At 43.0% G+C, this 21173-nt stretch overlaps 1 protein-coding gene across 2 annotated transcripts in view; it reads right to left on the bottom strand.

Moving 5' to 3' along the window:
* NEXMIF (neurite extension and migration factor) overlaps nt 1-21173 on the bottom strand; it is a 643807-nt gene that overhangs the window by 177058 nt on the left and 445576 nt on the right. The gene's annotated exons all lie outside the window — the stretch shown is intronic.

Here is a 21173-nt window from a genome sequence, read left to right as displayed (position 1 = left end):
AAAGAGAGAGAGAGAAGAGAGAGAGAGAGAAGAGAGAGAGAAGAGAGAGAGAGAAGAGAGAGAAGAGAGAGAGAAGAGAGAGAGAGTGAGAGTGTGCAGCCGGATTTCCGTATCCAGGTCGGACCCGGATCGGACGCTCAAACCGTGCGGATCCGGATTTTTACAGTTTGGATCCGCTCAACACTAATCTTTACCCATTCCACTGATATTATTTTTTCCGTTACATGCAGATTTGGGGTCTCTTAAGGCCAGCAGAGGAAGTAAAACATGTGCACATTTAACATTATTTTTACCATTGTACTCACAGCACAAATAATTCATGAGGACTGAAAGGGAATTGTTGAATTAACCCATGAGACAAGTCAAGCTCTGAAGTCAGCAGGAAAGTAAGATTTTTTTTTCCTCTGGATATATGGGGTCTATGGTGTCAGAGCCCTCTGTACGCTACTGGGCCAGTCTATCCCTGGTAACTAGATTCTGATGCCATTTGTGAACCTATACACAGAGATATATAGAAGGAAATGCTGAATAGTGTTATAACTCACACGACTGTCTTTATACACTGACAAGCAAAAGGGTAACAATGTTTTGAACTTTTTACTTTCAGGCTCCATATCTCATCATCCACTACAGCTTTGAACATGAGACTACCTTTATTTTATAGACAATCGTCTTGGCTATCTCATACATAAATTTGACTTGCAACTATTTAGCATATGATTAGTTATCCAAATTCTTGTCAAGTCACTGTATTGTTACTGTTTTGCTACTGTTGCTCAAAAAATATTTTTCTTCCTGTATGTTATAAAATATAACCTATTCTCACATTCCCTAATAGTTCAGAGCGTTACTAGGTTGATTTCCAAGTGAAAGGTCACTGGTTCGAATCGAGAAGAGGTCATGAAGGAAGTTTACCAAGAAAAGAGAAACAACATCATTCATCTCATCAACGGTAGTGTCTTGGCCCAGAAGATTCCTAAACTGTATCATGTGAGTACCATGACAGTTGGGAGAATATGAAATGAAGTCCGTCCATCCATTCAAAAGCAAAGAGGTGGACGTTCAGGCAAAATATTGGAGACAGCATGTTGGCTCATCACAACATCTACCAGTTCAGGAGCGACAAACACGACAGTGGAAGCATCTCATATGCTTCGGAATAGTTAGATCACAGATGTCCATGTAAGCACTGTGCGATGCTCGTTACACAAGTCTAGAATGGTGGCCTGAAAAAAGTTGAAGAAGCCTCGACTTCACAATTGCCATAAGAAGTGACGGCTTGAGTTTGCAGAAATGTGGACAGTAAAAGATTGGAAACCGGTGATTTAGAGCGATGAGACAAAAGCCAAAAGACTAGGCTCTGATACATGCAACTGGGTCTGGACAAAACAAAGGAAAAACTGGATACAGATCGAGCAAATTGAAGGAACTGTCAAGTTCGGTAGAGGAAGCTTGATGATATGCGGTTGTTTCATAGCCGAAGGCGTTGGATACTTCACCAGGATCAATAGTGCTCTCAATGCTGAGCTACAGTTGAAACCAAAAGTTTACATACACTATCTAAAACGACACATCTGCATGTTTTTCTCACTATCTGACATGAAAACCAGAATAAACCGTTCCCGTTTTAGGTCAATTAGGAAGCAAAATTATTTATATTTGCCAGAATAATGAGAGAGAGACAATGTGTTAAGACATTTTTATTACTTTCTGCAAAGTCAAAAGTTTACAGACATTTCATTAGTATTTGGTAGCGTTGCCCTTAAACTGTATGGTTCAATACCAATGAAGTAGAGGTGCTGGAGTGGCCCCCACAGTCCCCAGACCTCAAACCAATCGAACACTTGGGTGTAGAGTTGAAGAAAAAGCTGTATACATACCCAAGTGAGTTGACCAGTGTGCACCAACATTTGGAATGTGAAGAAGAAACCTGGCATCAGATTTTGGTTGAGACATACTTGAATCTGATCAAGAGCATGCCCAGAAGGATTCGGGCAATGTTGAAAGCCAAAGGTGGATTTACACAATACAAAAAAAATTAAATTTTAGATTTTTAGGAGCAAAACAGTAACAATGCAGTTACATGACAAGAATCTGGATAACTAATTATATGCTAAATAGTTGCAAGTCAAATTTATATATGAGATAGCCAAGACGATTGTCTATAAAATGAAGGTAGTCTCACGCTCAGAGCTTTAGTAGATGATGAGATATGGAGCCTGAAACTGAAAAGTTCCAAACATTGTTACCCTTTTGCTCATCAGTGTAGATGTTCCCTTACCTAAAGTAAGGACATATTACTTATGTTACCTTCTAAAATGACAGCTATGCTTTTCAATCGTGTGAAAAATGTATATTATGCAGCACACAGTATGTTGTTTTACAACAGGAATCAATAGGTAACATATGCATACAACTGCATACAAAATGAGTGTAAATGACAATACTAAACAAGTGTCAACTATAATACATGCTTACTAAGAAATGCTATTGGGAAGATTTACTAATGAAAGTTTATCAAAATTCTAAATGGGTTTTAGGAACTTTTTTCACCTCATTAAACACCATTGTAAAGACATGGGTAAGCAGATTCATAGCATGCAGCATATTTATGAAGAGCATGCACAAAGGTTTTTTCCTGGAAAAAAAAGTGGTGTAAGATAAGCTAGCTTTTAGCTGGCGTAAGGAATATAAAAAGTTTAAAGGCCCTCATACACATGGGAGCCCCATATCAAGAAAGATGTCGATATATTGGAGCAGGTCCAGAGAAGAGCAACCAAGATGGTAGAAGGTCTTCCATGTCCTATGAAGACTGGCTAAAAGAACTAAGAATGTTTAGTTTGCAAAAGAGAAGACTGAGAGGAGACTTTATAGTGGTCTACAAAAGATATGAAAGGTCACAGGGCAGAGGGTACTACCCTATTCTCATTAGCACAAGGAAGTACAAGAAACAATGGGATTAAACTGAAAGGAAGGAGATTCAGATTAGACATTAGGAAAAACTTTCTGACAGTGAGGGCAGTCAGAGAGTGAAACAGGCGACCACAGGAGGTGGTAAGCCCTCCATCAATGGGAAGCTTCAAGAGGAAACTGGATAAACATATAGCTGGGGTGATTTAGGAAAACCTGCACTCGCAGGGGGCTGGACCCGATGGCCCTTGAGGTCCCTTCCAACTCTACCATTGTATGATTCTATGACATTAGACTAATGTTGGATGAACAAGTCGATATCGGTTGACAGTCTGTGTATGGGGGCGCCTCCCAAATGATGGTCATAAGCAATGTCGATTGCACATGTTTGATTTCGGACTGAGAATTGCCTTGTTCTCCCAGAGGTGAATCGCCAGCTGATGTGCCAAGTCAGCAGCTTTCTCATAGAGAACACAGGAGCTCTTGGCCGAAAGAGTGCTGCTATGTATGGGAGAATCGGCTGATATGGCTGCTGGCTGAACGATCGGCCTAAGCATTTTCGGCCTATAGCCATCTGTATGTGGACAGCTTTCAGTCTAACAAAATTTGCCAAATCCACTGCCATGATAAATCTTCAGATGGCCTCGTCCACACAGCATTAGTAATTGTGGGTTTATATTTTTATCTTCTGTTGATTTTACACTGTAGATAAATTAGTATATAGTATAATCGAATTATTTACTGAGTCAGCAGATGAGGCACAGACCTATCGCTCTGGTACTGAAGTAGTTAAAAGAGGAAATGTGAAAAATTCATAATGCATGAATGCAATGAACTCAATCAATGCAACCATGCAGAATGCAAGAGGGCTCGAATGTGGCCTATCTGAATTACAGAGAGTTCAGTGTGTCATATAAGAGTCCCTCTGACTATCACAGCAATATTATAGGATTTACTCTAGGGTAACCTGAATAGCGGCCTCATTTGTAATAACCCACATGCACTGAGCTCTAATAAACGTTGTACATTGGGAATTCAGGGCTGCTCCGCGGCTGGGGGGGAAGGGAGGAGGAAAATCTCTATCAAACGGCATAGTCAGGCAGAAATCCACTTTGTGCCCGAGCTTCCCAGATCTTCAGATGTTCTGCAGTCAGCACAAAACCTGGAGTTCCCTTTGAATCAGTAGAGTAATAATAGATGGAGGTAACACTCACGTGCTGTACAATCGGCAGTCTCACAACGCACCTACTACACATTCTTACATTCTGTCCTAAAACCTGCTACATATGCAATCCATCTGTGAAGTGCATGGCCACATATACAGATACAGCACAGGCTTTTATTGATCAGTTGTTTCCCATCTGAGGTCTGTCTCTAATCCCATAAAGAAAAAAGGATTAAAACGGACTATAGTAATGTCATTTCTGGTCACAGACGTTAGGCAAATGATGACAGAAAGTCATTAAACTGGCAATTCTCCTGCCTAATTCTCCCTACACTATACTTTCAGGCTCTATCTATAGAGGGAGGAGGGATGAGCAGCCGCTTGACACCTTTGGCACTGCTCATCTCTGGGGAAAACAACAGATGATCATCCAAAAATAATCCAGCATTGCCAATCCTATTTTGCTACCTAAAAATCTGCAGGGATCAGACCCACAGTCATGAGGTTCTCCTAAAACAATGGAACCCGCAGACTAAAGGCTAATCTCTACAGGCAGTATTATCCATCCAACCTCAGACATAGGGAAAGCCTTGGAGGGGATGTGTTAGCGGAAAATGAGCAGGAAGCTTTTTCAATTATTAATTTGTCGCATCTTCATTCATAAAGGTCTGGAGCAATGTGAATCTGAGGGGTAAAATAGCTAAAATGCATCAGAAAACATAGATGTGTGCCATATTTATCAACAAATATAGAATTATAGAATGATAAGAGTTGGAAGGGACCTCAAGGGCCATCGGGTCCAGCCCCCTGCGAGTGCAGGTTTTCCAAAATCATCCCAACGATATGTTTATCCAGTTTCCGCTTGAAGATTTCCATTGATGGAGACCTCCCACCTCCTGTGGTTGCCTGTTCCGCTCTCTGACTACCCTCTGTCAGAAAGTTTTTCCTAATGTCTAATCTGAATCTCCTTCCTTTAAGTTTCATCCCATTGCTTCTTGTATTTCCTTGTGCTAATGAGAATAGGGTGGTTCCCTCTGCACTGTGACTTCTTTTCAGATATTTGTAGACCGCTATTAAGTCTCCTCTCAGCCTTCTCTTTTTAAAACTAAACATCCCTAGTTCTTTTAGCCATTCTTCATATGACATGGTTTGCAGACCTTCTACCATCTTGGTTGCTCTTCTCTGGACTTGCTCCAATATATCGCTGTCTTTCTTGATTTGGGGCGCCCAGAATGATACACAGTATTCCAGGTGTGGTCTGACCATTGCAGAGTATAGGGGAATAATTACCTCTCTTGATCTAGATTCAATGCTTGTCTTGATACATCCTAGAATTTTGTAAGCCTTTTTAGCTGCAGCTCCGCATTGTTGGCTCATGTTGAATCTGGGATCCACTATTATGCCCAAGTCCTTTTCCCCGGTGCTATCACCTAGTTCTATTCCTCCCATACTATATGTGCTTTTTACATTTCTTTTACCCAGATGTAGGACTTTGCATTTTCATTCAAAATAGATCCAAATGTATGACATTTGATTATTGCAAATATTTCCAAAAATTTATGAAGACAGTTTGACAATGGCAGATGCATCCCAACCCAGTGACCCTACAAGGTACGGCAACACTAATAGAAATGTTCGTGTGTATACAGCTTTACCTTTGTTTCACTATGTGCAATAAAAAGCACTTAAAGGGTTCAACAAGCAGCTTGTAAATTAGCCTGAAGCCTCAACAATAACACTTGTCCCTGCAGCAATTCTCCTGGCAAAAGTAATTTTGTGTCTGCTCCAGGATTCCATTATACCGTATTAGTCAATGGTGCTATTATCTGATTAATGTCGACACTAGCCGCACCGCTGACACATCCCATAATATCTAAATATTATTTGAAGCTACTTCTCCTTAGATTTCCTCTTTAATGACACAATAACAGCTTTTTTTTTTGTAAGATGTTAATGTTTTGCAATTGTAAGCACAGTAAGTGATGTGCAGGTTGGGAGAAAAAAACCCCACTGGATGTGAGGATGGAAAGGGGGATGTGAGGATGGGAAGGGGGATGTGAGGATGGAAAGGGGGATGTGAGGATGGGAAGGGGGATGTGAGGATGGAAAGGGGGATGTGAGGATGGGAAGGGGGATGTGAGGATGGGAAGGGGGATGTGAGGATGGAAAGGGGGATGTGAGGATGGGAAGGGGGATGTGAGGATGGGAAGGGGGATGTGAGGATGGAAAGGGGGATGTGAGGATGGGAAGGGGGATGTGAGGATGGAAAGGGGGATGTGAGGATGGAAAGGGGGATGTGATGATGGAAAGGGGGATGTGAGGATGGGAAGGGGGATGTGAGGATGGAAAGGGGGATGTGAGGATGGGAAGGGGGATGTGAGGATGTAAAGGGGGATGTGAGGATGGAAAGGGGGATGTGATGATGGAAAGGGGGATGTGAGGATGGAAAGGGGGATGTGAGGATGGAAAGGGGGATGTGAGGATGGGAAGGGGGATGTGAGGATGTAAAGGGGGATGTGAGGATGGAAAGGGGGATGTGATGATGGAAAGGGGGATGTGAGGATGGGAAGGGGGATGTGAGGATGGGAAGGGGGATGTGAGGATGGGAAGGGGGATGTGAGGATGGAAAGGGGGATGTGAGGATGGGAAGGGGGATGTGAGGATGTAAAGGGGGATGTGAGGATGGAAAGGGGGATGTGATGATGGAAAGGGGGATGTGAGGATGGAAAGGGGGATGTGAGGATGGAAAGGGGGATGTGAGGATGGGAAGGGGGATGTGAGGATGTAAAGGGGGATGTGAGGATGGAAAGGGGGATGTGATGATGGAAAGGGGGATGTGAGGATGGGAAGGGGGATGTGAGGATGGGAAGGGGGATGTGAGGATGGGAAGGGGGGTGTGAGGATGGGAAGGGGGATGTGAGGATGGGAAGGGGGATGTGAGGATGGGAAGGGGGATGTGAGGATGGGAAGGGGGATTTGAGGATGGGAAGGGGGATGTGAGGATGGGAAGGGGGATGTGAGGATGGAAAGGGGGATGTGAGGATGGGAAGGGGGATGTGAGGATGGAAAGGGGGATGTGAGGATGGGAAGGGGGATGTGAGGATGGAAAGGGGGATGTGAGGATGGGAAGGGGGATGTGAGGATGGGAAGGGGGATGTGAGGATGGGAAGGGGGATGTGAGGATGGAAAGGGGGATGTGAGGATGGGAAGGGGGATGTGAGGATGGGAAGGGGGATGTGAGGATGGGAAGGGGGATGTGAGGATAGGAAGGGGGATGTGAGGATGGGAAGGGGGATGTGAGGATGGGAAGGGGGATGTGAGAATGGGAAGGGGGATGTGAGAATGGGAAGGGGGATGTGAGGGAGGGTCTCACTTGTTTTCTTTCCACAAAAATAGCCTCTCACACAAGAGACTGCACTGCTGTGATGAAATCAATGTAATGCCATACATTTGCACAGATTTACAGCGTTTAGTCCTTTTTAAGGGGCAGATATACAATTTGATGTGAATTGTTCAATCTGTGCAAGATATCATTCTGTGAACAGTATTTCCTTGTAAAATAAATCTAGATATAATTTGTGTTGAAAAGACCTAGACCTAGACCTTTTATTAAACTTCATTATTTTTATTCTGTTAAAGGCGACCTGTTGCTCCAATAAATTTAGTGAATTACCTTGTGAAAATCTCTGTTTTCTCCGTTTTGCACTGTCTCATTCTATTACAGTGATATTAAGATTGATTACTTTTGGAGTGCAGTATGTGAAATCTCTGCTGGTATTTCAACTAGGCTTTTGTTCTCTGGGGCGTGAGATTTCCCCCCTCCCTCACTAAAACTGATAATCACAGCTTGTCAGCGTCTCAGACTGCTAGATCAGCTGTCTAGCGGAGATTGTCAATAGAGATGATCGAACCTGAGGTTCGGTTATGGAACCGGACATCAAATTTAAAAATCAAGGTTTGGGTTTGGGGATCGGATGCTGAACGTGCGAACAAAACTTGTGCGAGCAACGCTGTGCTCAGGTACACTTGGTGCTCAGCCCTGTGTGAGCCACGTGCAGTGTTTGAACGACGCACACTGGAGGTGACAACAGCACGATCGGATGTAGTGTGCAACAATAAAAAAAGTTTGAAAAAGCCCGCCTACCCTCCCCCGGAAGTATTCTGCTTATGGCTGGCTGTATGTGGGCAGAGACTCAAACTGCCAATCAGTGACTGTATGTGGGATTCGGGTCACGCTCGAGCCTGTGGTGTTAGGCTCGTTTGCTGCCGGCAAACCGAACCTCGATGGAACTGCTCATCTCTAATTGTCAGCGTCTAGTAGGGAGGGGTGAAAACACATATCCCCAGAGATGACTCTAAAGCTATGTCCGCACTTTGCTTTTTACCTGCTTTTTCAACTGCAGCGTTTAATGCCAAAATGGATGTGTTCCGCTTTTCAAGCAAAGTCTATGAGAATTTGGGATTCTTGACCGCACTATGCTGTTCAAAATGCTGCCATTTTGTGGCAGAAATTTGGGCAAAAACTCTGCTTTGCAGTGCAAAACCCAAATGGTAAAACATTTGACATGTTGCTTCTTTGAAAAGCAGAGTTTTTGCCCAAAGTTCTGCCACAAAAAGGCAGCATTTTGAACAGCATAGTGTGGTCAAGAAACCCAAATTCCCATAGACTATGCTTGAAAAGCAGAACACATCCATTTTGGCATTAAACGCTGCAGTTGAAAAAGCAGCAAAAAGCAGATAAAAAGCAGGTAAAAAGCAACATGGGCACATAGCCTTAGGAGACATCTAGATGGTCTGCAAACAGAGATTTCACATGCTGCGCTGCAAAAACAACAAACGTGAATATCTCTATGGCCTCTTTTACACGTCCGTGAAAATGACGCAAGTTTTTCACGGACGTGTCAGAGGTGCGTATTGCCCTCCGTGAGCCGTGTGTATGACACACGTGTGTTCTCTGTGTGTTATCTGTGATAACACACAGAGAACGGGAACTTTCTACTCACCTGTCCCTGGCGTCGCTGTCCGTGGTGCTGATCTTCGGTCTCCGGTCCTGCCGACTCCCCGCTGCTGCTGCTTCCGGCCGCAGTGAAGTGAATATTCAATGAGCATAATGAGCGGCAGTCAGCAGCAAGTGACAGCAGCGGCAGAGACAGCAGTGCTGGAGAAGGTGAGTAAAGTTTTTTTTTCTTTCTCACAGACACATGTCTTTTTTCCGCTGCGTGTCACACGGAACACATCCGTGTGGTCCGTTTGCATTACATGTGACACATTTGCGTTCCGTGTGACACCCATGATGCCGGAGAGAAAATGGACATGTTGCCGTAAGAAACACACGGACACACGTAAGTACGGAACGGACACACGTACCGTGCGAAAATACTTACGCGTGTCCAAAACCATAGCAATACCTAGGTCTATGTGTGTACGTGTCTCCGGTACGTGAGAAAACTGCCAAACACATACCGGAGGCACGTACGTGTGAAAGAGGCTTATAATGGAGTGATGCAACACAAAATGGAAAAAAGGCAAAATAAAGAGACATCAGGGATTTTTATAAGGTATTACTCTAATTTTTTCTTAACAAGTGATAGGTGTTCTTTAAAGGTAGCCTACCTTCTCTTAACGAGGTTGGCCCCTACTTTTTTTATTGATGGCTGTAAACCAATATCTGAACAGTGGAGGAGTGACAACCAGCATCACTGCCAATCAGCTGTTAGTGGGGCCGGCGGCTGGACATTCTTGGATGCTCATGTACCACAGGCGCTCCATCATTTCTATAGTGGCTGCAACTAGGTACTGCAGATCCATCCCCTATTCACGTGAATAGGAAGTGAATCTATAGTACCCGAGTGCAGCCTCTATAGTTTAAATGAAGCTACAGTGTTTTGACAACATCCGAGAACTTCTGGCTGCCGGCTCATTATCAGCTGATTTGCGGTGATGCATCCCAACTGGTCAGATATTGATAGCCATCATTAAAAAAACGTAGTGGCCAACCTCTTTAAGTTGACTGCTTTAGTCAATATTTATGTTCCCTATAGTATCTTTTCTTACAAACTTGCTGACATGCTATTCCACCATTACTCCTCCTACTGGGTATTACTATTCTCTTTATTTATAGGACAATACCTACACCCTCACTGTGTCCAGTTAATGCTGCTTGCATCAGACGGTTTGCGCACCTGTTGCAATGGCTAGGACATTGTTAGTGTCTAGTTATTAAGTTGAACATTTGTAAAAATAAATAAATGTCAGAGAATAAAGTCTTACATAGATAATGTTGTATCACAAACTTTATAAATACATAAATAGCAATTGTTTAAAGATGGACTCTGAAATTCAAAATGGAGAAGATATAGTTCCATCTCAATCCAAATGCAAACAATGCCCAAAATTCTGTGTGAAAATACACTTAGGGTATGTGCGCACGTTGCTTTTTACCTGCTTTTTACCTGCTTTTTTGCTGCTTTTTCTTCTGCGCTGTTTAATGCCAAAATGGATGTGTTCTTCTATTCAAGCAAAGTCTATGGGAATTTGGGTTTCTTGTTCACACTATGTTGTTCAAAATGCTGCCTTTTTGTGGCAGAACTTTGGTCAAAAACTCAGCTTTTCAGTGCAAAACCCAAATGGCAAAAACAACTGACATGTTGCTTCTTTGAAAAGCTGAGTTTTTGACCAAAGTTCTGCCTCAAAAAGGCAGCATTTTGAACAACATAGTGTGAACAAGAAACCCAAATTCCCATAGACTTTGCTTGAATAGAAGAACACATCCATTTTGGCATTAAACAGCGCAGAAGAAAAAGCAGCAAAAAAGCAGGTAAAAAGCAGGTAAAAAGCAACGTGCGCACATACCCTTAAAGGGACTCTGTCAGGACGTTTTTGCTATGTAATCTGAAGCCAGCATGTTGTAAGAGTTGACATGCAGTTTACAGCCAGCCGTCTTTTCTTTCAAAGTTACATAGTTACATACATAGTTACTTAGGTTGAAAAAAAGACCTAGGTCCATCTAGTTCAACCTTCCTCCACCAGTTCTACATTTTGTCCCTAAGTCATTTATAACCAACAATGTTTTGTGTACTGAGGAAATCATCCAGCCCTTTTTTAAAAGCTGTTATAGTATCTGCCATTACTACCTCTTGTGGTCGGCATTCCACAGTCTGACTGCTCTAACTGTAAAGAACCCTTTCCTATTAAGTTGTCGGAATCGCTTTTCTTCCACTCGCAGTGAGTGCCCCCTGGTCCTTAGTATTGTCTTTGGAAGAAATAAGTCATGTGCCAGTCCTTTATATTGACCACACATGTATTTATACATATAAAGAGATCTCCTCTGAGACGTCTTTTTTCTAAGCTAAACAAATCTAACTTTTTCAACCTATCATCATATGGGAGGCCTTCCATTCCTTGTAGCCGCCTTTGAACTGACTCTAACTTCTTAATGTCATTTTTAAAATATGGAGCCCAAAACTGGATCCCATATTCCAGATGTGGCCTTACAAAGTCTGTTTTTGTTTACCTGCAATGTTAGTTTAAGCCTTTTAGCATTATCATTGGTGGGTCTCAGCAGTGTGTGAGCTGCAGTCCAACTCCGCCCCGTCTGTGATTTGATCTGGTCTATGAAAATGTACACTAAAAGCCTGGTGCTGGTGTGGGCAGCTCTCGCAGCACTGCTACATGCAAAATCTCAAATCTTTCATTGTGTCAGAATGGCTGCTGCCCCTAATCTAAGAAGTGATACCTTGTTAGATTCAGGATGACTTTGCCTACATCATGCTGATCTCAGCTGAGGTAGCAAAAACCTGCTGCGAGATTCCGTTTAAAGCGCAAATGCAAACAAAAAGGCAGATTCCATAACAACACAGGAAATTCACTTCCTTGCGTGATTTAAAGCAGGACGATTATAAACACAGTGCAAGAGGTAAACCTGTGCAAAATGTCATTTGATACCCAGAGAACAAAAATACTCCAGAATTTAGAGTTCTAGGGAATAATGCTTCACAAACATTATTTAATGGTTTTCTAAGCTTATTAAAGTATTAATCAAAATTATGAAATTCATTATCAGCATGTACTAAAAAAAGAAAAGCAGTCAGGTCCCTTTTAGGGCTAGGAGACCACCCATGAGGCTGATATTGCAGCGCCCACGAGGACAAGTTGTGCAATAATAGCTCCACAATTGCTATTCAGTGACAACCGCTTTAGTTGTGATGGCAGCTATGTTAGTTGTCACAAAGTTATCCACAGATATAATTAGAGACAGCTGGATTTTTTATTGTACTAAAGAGGACCTGTCATTAAGTCATAAGTAGGCAGTTTTTGCCCTTATTTTGTTTCCGCTGCTTTGCTGAGTTATCATTTTTTTCTTTTTAAAATCTGCCATATAGTTACAAACATATGGGCCTTTTTATTTAATACTAATGCGTGTGGTGTTTACCAAGGTGGCGTGACTTATCTGGGGGTGTGTCTGTCTAATGGGCCTTTCTAACCATTCAAACCCTATTGTTGATCAGGCACATTTTCTATTTTTTTCTTCATATATGTGATATAAAGAGCTGTAAACCTATTTTTCATTCAGTTATTCAAATATTTTTTTATTCTATTTTTCAGGATACATGGGTTTTAATATATGTTATTTTCATACTCTATATTGGGGGGGGGGTCACTATTGCGTGACATAGTTGGGGAAATAAAGCAAATACATGTCTGTTTTTTATTTTATGGCAACATATGACCACTAAAATATATTTATTTTATTTAGTTTTCTATATTGGAAACATTTTTTTTCCAGGGATGAGGCTAGCAAGACTGATCTATATTGGCAGCATTTATCTTTAATGCATTTTTTTTTTACTTTCTTTTTATTTATGTATTTTAATGTACTTATTTTCAATTATTTCACATAATGCATTTCAATATTTTTTGTTTTACCTGATTCCCCTGTAACTGGGGTTGGTATATTAAACTCAGTTACAGTGGAAATGCAGCCTCCTGAATACATAGAGAAGGGTTCACTGAGTCTCCTGGGACCCAGCAGCTCCTACTTCCTCCCTATATCCAGAAATCACCCCCCCCCGCCTGGTCCAGAGCAGGAAGCACTGTTAGAGCTTCCTATAGGCTATATACACAGTGCTTGTTAGGCAATATATATATATAGCCAATGAGAAGGCAGAGATGATAACAAACCGTTCCTGTCTTCTCTATGGAGAGCTTTTTTGTGTCTGACAGCCGACTCTCTCTCCTGCAGCTGCTCTACTATGACATTTTTGAATATCACTGATGAGTAGAATGCAGATTGTCCAGACCGCAGTGACTTTTAGTGGTCCACAAGTAGTTAAAAAAAAGCAAAACAGTCAAGTGAGCAGCATAAATAAAATAAGAGCAATACCTGCCCACTTATAGCCCACTTTTTAAGTAATAGTCTGGTTTAGAAAGTCCATTTTTAAATGGCATTTAATAGTCAGATACAAAATAGTAGGTGATTCTGCGTTATGTGACATGAAACTTGCTGTAGAGAGCCTGGCTCATCCTTGCTTTCCATGAACGGTCTATTGATTTTTACCATGAAATGCTTAATTTCCCCTGTGGGGGCACTGCAGGGAAATTGAACACTTTCTAACCATTGACTTTACGGATTACAGTTGATCGCTGTAAATCCCAGCAGTAGGGGATCCTATGATCAGATTATTGCCAGGGCATTAGGATTAGGAGTCAGGACTGCATATAAGATTAACCCTTTACTACAAAGGTCTTTGTGCAACACCCAAACTCTGCTAACATGGAAAGGGACATTCTTTCTTAGACCAATAAAAAGGAAATCCATTTTGCAGTAAAGCCTATCTGAGAGGGAATTGATTTGTCTCAGGCTGGAGATTATCGATTTCCTGCACACTGCTTCCAAAGAAGATTCAAGGAATAGCAGAAATATCTGCATCTAAAGGAGTGGTGTGGACAAGGGAGGGCTGGACACCCACCTTTATATAAATGCCTTATCCAAGTTGTTTGAAGAAACAATGTCAAAATCTGATCATCCATCCAGACATGGGTGTAGTCAGGATATTTTTGGGCCATGTTTTTACTATACTTAGGGGTACTTTGCACACTACGACATCGCAGCTGCGATGTCGGTGGGGTCAAATTGAAAGTGACGCACATCCGGCGTCGCAGTCAATATCGTAGTGTGTAAATCCTTTAAGATACGATTAACGAGCGCAAAAGCGTCGTTATTGTATCATTGGTGTAGGGTTCGGCATTTCCATGAATTGGGAAATACCGATGTTACGATGTTGTTCCTCGTTCCTGCGGCAACACACATCGCTGTGTGTGAAGCCGCAGGAGCGAGGAACTTCTCCTACCTGTGTTATTCTTTTAATGAGTGCCTTATTTAAAGTCTAATTTATATTTGTTCACCTGTGTTATGTCATGTTCATCATAGTGGTTGGGACTTGGGGTCTCCAGATGTTTTCAGCTGGTTCATTACATGCAACTTTTGAAAAAATCACATCATTTTTGCAGAAATGTCGCCTTCTCTGCAGTAATTTTATGCACATCTGAATTTTTCATTACAAAAAATAACATTTTTATGCAAAAAAAGTTTAAGACAAAAAGAACATTTTTGATTTGGGGCAAAATTCTTGACCATGACCGCCATTTTAAAGAATTCGGTACCATTGTGCTGTTTAAGTGTTCCCTTTATTTTTTTGAGTGGTAGATATATATATATATATATATATATATATATTTCAATGAACACCGCAGGACAGAAAAAGGAAAACTGATTTAAAAAGATAAATGCAACTGATATCTCAGGGCCCTAAGTGTTTCCAGTTCTGGAATCCATCGAATTTGTCAAAGCTGTGAATACCTAGAACTCATGGTGGTCGGGTGATAAAAATCCATCAAACACCAGTTTTGTGACCTCAGATATAGGTATATGGCTCAGAATAACCCAGACCACAGGTCAGCTTTCTTGGTGTCAGATGTTCTGTTACTTCAGGAAACATTTCTGAATCATTCAGTATCGGGATGGAAAAACAGATATCTTTTCCGGTCTACTTAAACATGGTGGTGATTGATGGCTAGTACCGATGGTAGCATGAAACCTGCCGAATGTCCCCTATCTTTGCGCTGAACAAAATTTTGAGTTTTCATATTTTTAAAGCTATTTGTTATCCTCAGACACTACTAGATTTAATTAATGTATTTATTAAACAGGAATACACACTGTGGAGAAAATAGCGCAATAAGGTCTTATCCGACGATATACAGTGGGTAAGTGTGGCTGACTACACTCACTTTACAGGGTTGTGAACATCACATCACCTGTATCAGCATAGATGGGTAACAGCAGCAGCCCCGGAAGATCAAATCGAAGATAGTAAGGAGATCGGTTGTTACTTGCCGCGCTATCACCAGGATGCGATGTTGATTAAATATTCTCTTTATTCATGTACAGGTCAAGTCAACACATTTCTGGGGTCGCAGCCTTAATCATCAGGACAACAGAGAAAATCAAAAATGCATCCTGGTGATAGCGTGGCAAGTAACACCCGATCTCCTTACTATCTCCCATCAATGTATTTATATTACATATTGGCCACTGAAATAGGTAAGGCTACTTTCACACATCCGGCTTGAGCTCTGCGGCTCAATCCGGCTGTGCAAGCTATGCAACGGATGCGGTGAAAACACCGCATCCTTTGCATAAGTTTTTCCTGTGCGGCCAGTCCGGTTTTTGCCGCTTGCGGCATGCTACTGAGCATGCGCAGTGGCAAAAACCGCATGCGGCGGCCGGATGCGGTTATTGCCGCATCGCGCCGCATCCGGCCGCCATAGGCATGCATTGAAAAATGCGCCGCATCGGCCGAATGCGGCGCGATGCGGTTTTTTTTTGCTGCATGAAAAAACGTGCCAGGCAACGTTCCATCCGGCCGCCGCATCGGCTAAATCTGCCGCATGCGGCAAAAACCGGACGGAACGCAAGGCCATGCGGCTCAATGCGGCACTAATTAAAGTCTATGCAGGAAAATCGCAACCGGCAGCAAAAAAAAACGGTTGCGATTTTCCTGCAAAGTGCCGGATTGTGCCGCATAGCAAAAACCGGAGGTGTGAAAGTAGCCTTACAGTACTGGTCATGTTGTTTTAAATGTCAGTGAATGGATCAGTCCATATTATTTTTATATACTGTATAGTATCCAAAGCCATCTGTACAGCATCTACACAACAAAAATTTTATAATTGGAAGTTAACTGCAGAACCATCTAAATATAAAGGTGTATGTTAGCAGAGTATACCCATAAAAACAGTTTAAGGCCCCCTTCACACGTCCGTGAAAAACACGCACGTGTGTTACGGGCCGTTTTTCGGGTCCGTGTCCCGTTTTTGTGTCCGTTTTTATGGTCCGTGTGGCACCTGTGTGAATTGCGTATGCTAGCCGTGTTTGTGTGCAGAACGTCTGTGTGTGCGTGTGGAATTAACGTGTATGTGTACGTGTAATGTCCGTGTGTAATGTCCGTGTGTGTGATGCACAATGTCGTTTATAAATGTCGGCTGACAGCAGACAGAGTTGCGCGATGAGAATGAACTCGGGTGAACTTCACCCGACTTCATCCTCATACCGCGGCTCTGTCTGTGTCGAGTACTGATTAGCGGTCACCTGTGAAGGATTCACCGGTGACCGCTAATCCCCCGATTGACTGAAGTTTCCCCCCCTCTCTCATACTCACCGTTCCTCGATCTCCGGCGCAGCGCTGCACGACATTCACACGGCTGCGGCGGCTTTTACTATTTTGAAAAAGCCGGCCGCTCATTAAACAATCTCGTATTCCCTGCTTTCCCCGCCCACCGGCGCCTATGATTGGTTACAGTGAGACACGCCCCCACGCTGAGTGACAGGTGTCACACTGCACCCAATCACAGCAGCCGGTGGGCGTGTCTATACTGTGCAGTAAAATAAATAAATAAATAATTAAAAAAAAACGGCGTGCGGTTCCCCCCAATTTTAATGCCAGCCAGATAAAGCCATACGGCTGAAGGCTGGTATTCTCAGGATGGGGAGCTCCACGTTATGGGGAGCCCCCCACCCTAACAATATCAGTCAGCAGCCGCCCAGAATTGCCGCATACATTATATGCGACAGTTCTGGGGCTGTACCCGGCTCTTCCCGATTTGCCCTGGTGCCGTTGGCAAATCGGGGTAATAAGGAGTTATTGGCAGCCCATAGCTGCCAATAAGTCCTAGATTAATCATGTCAGGCGTCTATGAGACACCTTCCATGATTAATCTGTAAGTTACAGTAAAAAAACACACACACCCGAAAAAATCCTTTATTTGAAATAAAAAACACACACAAATTCCCTCATTACCAATTTATTAACCCCGACAAACCCTTCATGTCCGGCGTACTCCACGGACCTCCAGCGTCGCGTCCAGCTCTGCTGCATGGAGGTGACAGGAGCAGCAGAAGACACCGCCGCTCCGGTCACCTCCACACAGCAAATGAGGTGAGTAGCGTGATCAGCTGCTGTCAGTCAGGTAACCCGCGGCCACCGCTGGATCCAGCGGTGGCCGCGGGTAACCTCAGTGACAGCAGCTGATCGCGCTACTCATCTCATTAGCTGCGTGGAGGTGACCGGAGCGGCGGTGTCTTCTGCTGCTCCTGTCACCTCCATGCAGCAGAGCTGGACGCGACGCTGGAGGTCCGTGGAGTACGCCGGACATGGAGGGTTTGTCGGGGTTAATAAATTGGTAATGAGGGAATTTGTGTGTGTTTTTTATTTCAAATAAAGGATTTTTTCGGGTGTGTGTGTTTTTTTACTGTAACTTACAGATTAATCATGGAAGGTGTCTCATAGACGCCTGACATTATTAATCTAGGACTTATTGGCAGCTATGGGCTGCCAATAACTCCTTATTACCCCGATTTGCCAACGGCACCAGGGCAAATCGGGAAGAGCCGGGTACAGCCCCAGAACTGTCGCATATAATGTATGCGGCAATTCTGGGCGGCTGCTGACTGATATTGTTAGGGTGGGGGGCTCCCCATAACGTGGAGCTCCCCATCCTGAGAATACCAGCCTTCAGCCGTATGGCTTTATCTGGCTGGCATTAAAATTAGGGGGAACCGCACGCCGTTTTTTTTTAATTATTTATTTATTTATTTTACTGCACAGTATAGACACGCCCACCGGCTGCTGTGATTGGGTGCAGTGTGACACCTGTCACTCAGCGTGGGGGCGTGTCTCACTGTAACCAATCATAGGCGCCGGTGGGCGGGGAAAGCAGGGAATACGAGATTGTTTAATGGGCGGCCGGCTTTTTCAAAATAGTAAAAGCCGCCGCAGCAGTGTGAATGCCGTGCAGCGCTGCGCCGGAGATCGGGGAACGGTAAGTATGAGAGAGGGGGGGAAACTGACCGACAGACTGTGAGAGAGGGACAGACAGACAGAGAGACCGACAGAGAGACTGACCGACGGACTCAGGGAGATTGACCGACATACACAGAAATAGAAAGAATAGCCGACATCACTAGAAATAAAAACACCAAACGGACACGGACTATAGGTATATGCATACGTGTTTACTAACGTGTGTGCACATACCCATAGATTTTCATTGTGTCCACGTGTGCGTGCTCCGTGCAGATAACGGACATGCATCCGTGCCAAACGCAAACACATACGGATCACGGACACGCACACACGGACATAATGAAATAACGGACGTGTGACCACAATCATAGATTAACATTGGTGCACGTTTGGCCGTGTCTCCGGTATATACGGAAACGGACCAAACACGCACGTGTATCACGGACGTGTGAAGGGGGCCTAAAGGGAATTTGTCATCAGGCTTTTGCTATGTAATCTGAAGCTAGCATGTTGCAATGGTTAAAACATAGAGTTCAGGGGTGCCTGTCTTCTCAAAGTCCAATCGGTTGTGTAGCCAGTGGGACTTCTCATTGCTTGGACTGCAATGTCACGCACATGGAAGTCCAGTACGCCCCGTCCTCAAATTGACACCTCACTGTCAATGTACAATGTCTATACAGAGCCTGGTGTGGGCGGGGGCAGCTCTCTCAGCCCTGCAACATGGCTAAATCTAAAAATTCTGATAGTGTCACAACCCCTGCATCCAGTAATATAAGTGATACATTGTTGGATTCGGGGTCTCGTTGCCTACATCATTCCGCTCTCAGATTAGGTAGCAAAAAACCTGCTGACAAATTCTCTTTAAGCAGTTGGCAACAATATACCTTTTTTATGCAGACCATGTAAAATGCCCATTAATGAGATGCTGAAAACGCACGTTTGAAATGTACATTTATTTCTAACTTGTACTGTCATTATGTGTTTTCGCTGTTGTCAGGACATGAAATTAGCCAACCCATATTCTCAACATTACACATGTACATTTATATGGATACACATTTTTTCTGTGGGAGCTGATTAGTTACATTAGTTTTGGACATAGGACACAATTGAAAAGATTAAAATTAGCAAAATAAATAATAAATAAAAAAAAAAAAAAACAATGCATCATAAATATATATTAAAAAAGGCATCTGGAAGCTCATGAGTTAATCATGTGTCCCAGGATTGATTGCTTAGAAGGCATTGTCTGGGTCTTGGTCTCGCCTGTGTAATAATGTTGAAGCTGTAGATCTGCACTGCAGTAATTCTACATGTGACCAAACACAAGGAAAACAATGCCGCCGGCTCCGCTGTGCTCAGCGAGCTGCTAAGGCAGTAACGAGTTAATTTCCCGGAGTAGATCCAGCGTAACCGACCAGTACGGGGGCAATGAAGATTTGGTGATCTGTTATGGTATATTTCTATCACATACCGCACTCTCCCAATATTCCTCCGCCTGGAAATGTCCTCACACCTCAAAAGAACGCACTGACAGTAAGTGTTTGTCAGATGTCGTAAATCTATAAAAAGAAACATAAGGCTATGTGCACACATCGTCTTTTCCAGGCAGGCGGACCCGCCGAGTTTTTCAAGAGAAAGATGCTTCAACAAATCCTAGAGGTTTTTTTTCCTGAAGTGTCATTTTTTATTTTTGCTTTTTTATCGTTTTTTAATGAGTGCGTTTTTACGTGTTTTTTCGAGCATTTTCCCAATGTATTTGTGGCTTCTTTTCTACTGAACTTTTTAGGACAGTTTTTAATTGCATGCATCAATGCAGAAACTACTATTGATTTTTCAAGCAAGAGCGCTGACAAAACGCTAAAAAAACACCCAGGTGTCTTCTGGGCGTCTTATGAGCTGTCCCATTGACTTGTATTAGAAAAAAAATTGAGGGTCTTCAGCGCATACAATGCCTGAATAATGGTCAGGGCTCTTCTTTTAGCTGCTTGACATCTTTGGAAACCTGAAGCAGTTAAGAGACGATCAAAAGACTGAAGATATTAACAGCAAAGTGTTTTTACATAGAAATGCAGCCTTCTGAGTGTTTTTTGGTCAGTTTTTTCAGCCAGGCTTTGGGTGGACCTGCCTGAAAAAGACATTGTGTGCACATAACCTTAGCCAAGTGCACTCATTGAGTATTTGGTGAGGTTTTTACCTCAGTATTTGAAGCCAAAACCAGGAGTAAGTAATAAATACAGAAGTGGTGCCCGTGTTTCTATTCTACAGGGTGGGCCATAAGTATGGATACACCCTGATAAAATGGAAGTGGTTGCTAATATCACATTACCGTTTGTGGCATATTAGTACATGGGAGGGGCAAAACATTTGAGGCTTGGTGATGCCATGGGTTGATCAGGGTGTATCCATACTTATGGCCTACCCTGTACTTTTCCTCTGATTGTTCCACTCCTGGTTTTGGCCATAAATACTGAGGTAAAAAACTCACCAAATACTCAGCATGTACACGAGGCCTAAGGAGGCCCAATTTATTGACGAAAAAACCCTCTGTCAGCCATGTACACACATTGAGTATTTAGTCATTTTTTTTACCTCAGTATTTGTAGCCAAAACCAGGAGTGGATGATAAATACAGCAGTGGTGCCCGTGTTTCTATTATACTTTTCCTCTGACTGTTCCACTCCTGGTTTTGGCTACAAATATAGAGGTAAAAAACTCCCCAAATACTCAATATG

The sequence above is a fragment of the Anomaloglossus baeobatrachus genome, chromosome 9 (assembly GCF_048569485.1).
Source record: "Anomaloglossus baeobatrachus isolate aAnoBae1 chromosome 9, aAnoBae1.hap1, whole genome shotgun sequence".
Taxonomy (NCBI): Eukaryota; Metazoa; Chordata; class Amphibia; order Anura; family Aromobatidae; genus Anomaloglossus; species Anomaloglossus baeobatrachus.
This window is presented reverse-complemented; position numbering and strand designations above follow the sequence as displayed.